The sequence below is a fragment of the Lolium perenne genome, chromosome 7 (assembly GCF_019359855.2).
Source record: "Lolium perenne isolate Kyuss_39 chromosome 7, Kyuss_2.0, whole genome shotgun sequence".
In the NCBI taxonomy this organism is placed as follows: Eukaryota; Viridiplantae; Streptophyta; class Magnoliopsida; order Poales; family Poaceae; genus Lolium; species Lolium perenne.
The window spans coordinates 3,889,306-3,895,959 of NC_067250.2; positions in this window are offsets into that span (position 1 = coordinate 3,889,306).

Consider the following 6,654-nt stretch of genomic DNA (forward strand, 5'->3'; position numbering starts at 1 on the left):
GGTTGCATGGGCAATGTTAGTTGGAGGGGCAGCATTATGAGAGGAACTTGCTTGATGGACCACAAAGTTATGAGAAGAACTTATATTAGGAATCACAGTATTAATCTCGGTTAGTTGAACAATCTTCTCCTGTCGAAACTCAAAGGGCTTTGCAGATCCAAATTTCAAAGAGGGCAACGTCGACGCACAATGAGTAGGAGGCAATAAAACACCAGCAATTTTTTTTGGATTTTGATACCCTTTGCATGCTGTGTATTCAATTGAGTCTGCAAAGGAAAGATTCCTTGAAGTAGCCTTATCTTTTCTCAAAATAGGTTTGGGTTGACCCTGTTGCATAGCAGACATTCCAAGATGTACTCTTTTTTTTGTAGGACTAACAAGTGTCCAAGATTGCTCACACTCCCTCTGCCAATTCTGAAATTCTCTCTGCCAGTTTGGACCACCCCAACTCCAAAGGTGAAAGAAAGACTTGAATTGTGTACATGCAAAGCTTCTAAGATTAAATAAATGAAAACCAATAGATTTGCATGAAACACTAAAAGAGAAAACCTTGTCTCGAAGCAAAGACACTTTGAGGTCACCACTGAAACCACCAGTTGCTGCCTCAAGAGCAATACCCACAACACTTTCATCAAGCCTAAATGAAGCACGGCCAAATGAGACTACCATTGTGAAATGTCCCGAACTAGCAGATGGATGAACTGTTCTGCCAAACTGAGAATAACAAAACTTTGCAACCTTGATACCCGGGCTATAATCAAGAATCTTTGACAAACTATAATGACTCATCTGAGGGGATTCTTGATATTCCTTAGAATCAACCGATGCCTTGGGAACCGAGCCAGAAGATGATGCATGGGCCATGCACTCGTGCATGCCATTGGTCGTCTTATTCAAAGACTGCCCCATCCGAACCACATGCATTGGAAAAGAGAGTTTAGCACCAACTGAGAAATTATCTTGGGGTTCCTTGTATCTACATCCAATAATTTTCCCTTTTGCATCCAAAAGAGTGATCCAGTCATCCTTAACGGACCTAGAGAGAGATCCATCATAAGCCTTCATCCTACCACGATCAAGATCTTTGTGTGTAGAATACGTGATCTTCCACATCTTAGAAAGATGATTTTGATCAGCAGTAGAGAAAGACACCTTAGGGTTAACCTCCGCAGAAATAGGATCAGAAGCTTTTGACTTGCCCTTGAGATCTAAAGCAGATGAATCTATGGGGGTGTCTTGTTCGGTCGCATCAATAACATCAGGAGTTGGATAAATGCAATGATCAATAAAAGCATGAAATGCTGAGAATTCAATGACCGATCGGACCTTAAACTCATCAATATCAGACTGCATTAATTTACCAGTGATAGGAATACCCTGATCATCCAACAATGTGATCCATTTGGAGGCAGACCAGATCTGGATCTCCCCATCCTTAAGGTTGCGAACTCCATTGTCCAGATCTTGTACCGCCATATAAGAAACATTCCAGATCCAGGAAGGGGAAGCCATGGGACGTCAACGAAAACTAGTTACCTTGTAGAGACGATGAAGAGGAACAGAATGATCGGCTCAGATGTGGTATAGGGACCACAAACTCCGATGATCGCCGGCGAGGAAGGGTTTTAGGGTGGGTGGGTGGTGGTCGCCATCAGAGCGATGTCGTCTAGCAGATCTTCCCTGATGACTTATTAGTAGTACTTGGTTCTGCTGCTAGAATATTGCAAAGTGTATCTCTTCGTAGCAGTTCAAAAAACCAGATAATCCAAAAAAATAGATCATGGCAGCCGAGGCCGGTACAAAGAGGAGATCTTTTCCCGAGGCTTGGCAGCACATGCCATCGCATGTTCATCATTGAATCCTCGCCGTGACCCTCTAATCCAAGCGCCCAACAAGATGAAACGGATGAGAAGTGAATACAGAAGGCTACGACATGGAAGGTAAAGATCTATTGTTGGGCTTTACCTGATCTAAGTGGACTGTCAGTCATGCGCCTTCGCCGATGCAAGTACATCCACAGGTGCCCTCTGCCTCCTCCTTCTCTTGCACCAGGAAGACGTCGCCACTGTTACTACCTCCACATCCTTCTCTGCATACTTGAGTCGTTGACAGTGTAGCATCCTCCTCCGTGCGGCCCCCTCTTGCCGTCATCCTCTCTTGCTTGTCGTCGTGCATGGCGCCTTGATACTGGGCTAATTACCAAAATAATAACCTGAATTAGAAGCTATGCAATCTGAGGAAACATGATCTGAAGCAGTACTAAGAGGAACGATGCAATATATAAGAGCAGAAACAGCTTCATGAAGTAGGCCAAAGGGAAGGCCAGAAACGGCCTCCCCTACTACAGGAGAACAAGGGAATGTAAAGGAAGCGTCGATGCACCTTCAATGGCATTAACTTCAGGCAGCAATGGCGGCGGTTACTCATCCTTGAATCAAGCTGCCAGAGACTTCTAGGAATTGATCACAGTTCCCGTGTAGGCAGAGCACGACTAAAGCTAAAAGCCCACACAACCATGGAAAAGGCCCAATACCATCGCCGTTAAGGGCTTGGTTCATTAGAAGAGTCCCAGATCATTCTCCCGAGTAGCGGCCCTGTTACGTGGCTGGTCATATCGTGCGGGTTGACATGGTGAAAATCGCCCAGATCTAAGCAGGTGAGCGACTAAATGATCCAAACCATCAGTAGACACGATCGGACGGTGGAGAATCTAAAAAAGCTGAGGAGGAGCCTAGGTGATTCAAACGCCACCATCCTACCACCACCACCTGCACTCTTTCCGTGAGCACCAAGCGAAAAACATGGAAACGAAAGGAGGTCGACGGAGAGACAAGAGGGAGAGGAAAATATTTATCTGCGGCTTGTATGAAGAACCTGGGAGAGGTGGTAGGCAGAAATTCAGCGGTCATCAGCGATCACCACCACCTAAACTGATGGAAACGGAAGGCTGGGTACCTGCTATGCCATTAAGTGTAGCATTATTGTGCCATTAATCGCATGAATAAAGGGTGGCGGCAGCGCTACCATGGCCTCCCGAGAGTTTCCGTTCTGCCTTCGTGAACGGATGGAGACCACATGATGGGCCTTGCATATTTTCGTGCGCCTACCTAAGAAAATCAACCCGACCAATAGGTCTAGTCCAACGTAGAGAGCTGACCACTCTGGGCCGTGCGTTTCAAAGATTTTGGCCCGATTAACCACGTGGCTTTCAGGTCGGTTTTGAGAGAAGCAGCCCGGAAATGGTGGGCTTTTGTGGAGAAGTGGACCGATGCCTTAAACGACCACCCGTAAACCCTAAACTGCGTCTGCATTTTTTGTTGCACAACAGAATATCCGACGCGCCCACGCCGACCCCTACCAGAAGGGCTAGGTTGGGAGCATCGGCACTCTAAGCCACGTTAGATTTCGCCCACGGGACCCGCTTGGCAACCATTACACACACCTCTAACTTCGCCGATCTCTTCTCCGCCCGTAGAATCTCCATCGCCACCAATACAACTGCCTACCCGTACTTGCCTCCCAACCACCTACCCCCTAAATCGCCACCACCACCTCCAACCAACGATCGCCCTGGTTTGGCTGGAACAACCACTATTGCCGCCGAGTGCCCCCACCTTCTGCAGGTGCCACCACACGCCATCGCCCCCATCTTGTGTGTTGTTGCATTTCCTCTTCAACCTCGACTCGCTGGCAGAACATCGGCAAATATCAACGATGTTTCCTCGCCTCACCGACAAGGTGTTCGGCGTTTTGCCGCAATAGAAAGAAATGTCGAGATGATGATGGTGTTGTTGATGAAAGAGGAGGTTGATGTCAACGCTAACTAATAACATCGGTTGATGATCATGACCACCTCTCTTTTTCTCCGAATGCAGCTTAGTGCCGTTTGTGATGCCCCAAAACCGATACTGTGCAAATTTCAGCGGTCCCGCCGTAATCCAAACAATATTGATTCAGAGACGCCCACATACATGACAGCAAATCTTCGAGGAGATGACAGCCTCAACTGGAAATTCAGACAGCCAACACGGCCCGCCTAGAAACATTTCCATGGAAACACTCGATGCTCGCATACACATTCAAGCGACTCGGGCAGAGGTGGCCCTAGCACACAACCATCAAGCAGTTGCGGTCAAACAGACTATACCCTTAGCACTTACTTGCGCGTAGGGTGATGATTTAGGATAAATTAACTTCTCAAAACACTAGTAGAAAACAGGCCTTCAGTTCCGGTCCATTAGGGCCTTCAGTCCCGGTTTTGCAACTCGGACTGGACAGTCGGGACTAAAGGCTCAACCCTTTGTCCCGGTTCAAATGTACACCGGAACCGAAGGACCCGCTGATGAGGACATTGATAACGCATGAAGCACACGTCCGTTGGGAACCCCAAGAGGAAGGGGTGATGCGTACAACAGCAAGTTTCCCTCAGTAAGAAACCAAGGTTATCGAACCAGTAGGAGATGAAGGCCACGTGAAGGTTGTTGGTGAAGGAGTGTAGTGCGGCGCAACACCAGGGATTCCGGCGCCAACGTGGAACCTGCACAACACAATCAAAATACTTTGCCCCAACTTAACAGTGAGGTTGTCAATCTCACCGGCTTGCTGTAAACAAAAGATTAAACGTATGGTGTGGAGAATGATGTTTGTTTGCAAAGAACAGCAGAGAACAATGATTGCAGTAGATTGTATTCAGATGTAAAAGAATGGACCGGGGTCCACAGTTCACTAGTGGTGTCTCTCCAATAAGATAAATAGCATGTTGGGTGAACAAATTATAATTGGGCAATTGACAAATAGAGAGGGCATAATAATGCACATACATATCATGATGACTAATATGAGATTTACTTAGGGCATTACAACAAAGAACATAGACCGCCATCCAGCATGCATCTATGCCTAAAAAGTCCACCTTCGGGTTAGCATCCGCACCCCTTCCAGTATTAAGTTGCAAACAACAGACAATTGCATTAAGTACTGTGTGTAATGTAAACAATACAAATATCCTTAGACAAAGCATTGATGTTTTATCCCTAGTGGCAACAGCACATCCATAACCTTAGAACTTTCTGTCACTGTCCCAGATTCAATGGAGGCATGAACCCACTATCGAGCATAAATACTCCCTCTTGGAGTCACAAGTATCAACTTGGCCAGAGCCTCTACTAGCAACGGATATCATGCAAGATCATAAACAACACATATATGATAGATCAATAATCAACTTGACATAGTATTCCATATTCATCGGATCCCAACAAACACAACATGTAGCATTACAAATAGATGATCTTGATCATGATAGGCAGCTCACAAGATCTAAACATGATAGCACAAGAGGAGAAGACAACCATCTAGCTACTGCTATGGACCCATAGTCAAAGGATGAACTACTCACGCATCAATCCGGAGGCGGGCATGGTGATGTAGAGCCCTCCGGGTGATGATTCCCCTCTCCGGCAGGGTGCCGGAGGCGATCTCCTGAATCCCCCGAGATGGGATTGGCGGCGACGGTGTCACAGTATGTTTTCTCGTATCGTGGCTCTCGGTAATAGGGTTTTCGCGACGGAGAGAATATATAGGAGAAGGGGCAGAGTCGGGGGAGTCCCGAGGGGGCCACCCACTAGGGCGGCGCGCCCCCTCCTTGGCCGCGCCGCTAGGTGGTGTGGGCCCCCCTCAGCTCCCCTTCCTTTCCTCTTCGGACTTCTGGAAGGCTCCGTGGAAAATAAAACCCTGGGCTTTTGTTTCGTCCAATTCCGAGAATATTTCTTGTGTAGGATTTCTGAAACCAAAAACAGCAGAAAACAGGAACTGACACTTCGGCATCTTGTTAATAGGTTAGTGCCGGAAAATGCATAATAATGATACAAAGTGTATATAAAACATGTGAGTATTGTCATAAAACTAGCATGGAACATAAGAAATTATAGATACGTTTGAGACGTATCAGACATCCCTACCACACTACCACCTCCGTCATTACCAACTGAAGATGAACCTGCTGTGAAGCTCAAGTCCAATGAAGTTAGGATTGGACCTATTACAAGGGCTCGTGCGAAGCTACTTAAACAACAGGTGCACTTGTTCCTAAACGATACTTTGATTGATCAGAACTTTATACTACCTAAGTCCCATTACTTATGTATCATCATGTATGAAGAGGAGACAAGCATCACACGAGGAGGAGAAGAGAAGATGGACGTGAAGATGGACGTGGAGCTGGACAAGGAGCTGGACATGAAGAAATCTCATGGACGCGCGAGGGAGGAGCGGGAGGCATGCACGAGAGGAGAAGACGAAGTCCAGGCCGACCCAGCACCCGGTCAGACCGGCCGCCACGCCGGCGCACCCGGTCCCTGGCCCGGTCCGACCGGGCGGCAGGCCGGATCCACCCCGGCGCCAACTGGGCGACACGCCGACGCCAACCGGAGGGGTTACTGTGCCACAATTCCCGAGTCCGGTTGGAACCCGGTCCCTGGCCCGGTTTGAACCGGCCAGCCCGGTCCCAGGCCTGATCGACCGGCCCCCAAACCGGCCGTGTCCGAGTCTGTCTCGACCAGATCTATTCTGGGTCGGTTATTCTTGTATCTTTTCGACTAGAAGTCGTCCCGGACGCCTATATAAGTGCCCAGGATGCCCCCTAGCTGCTTTAGA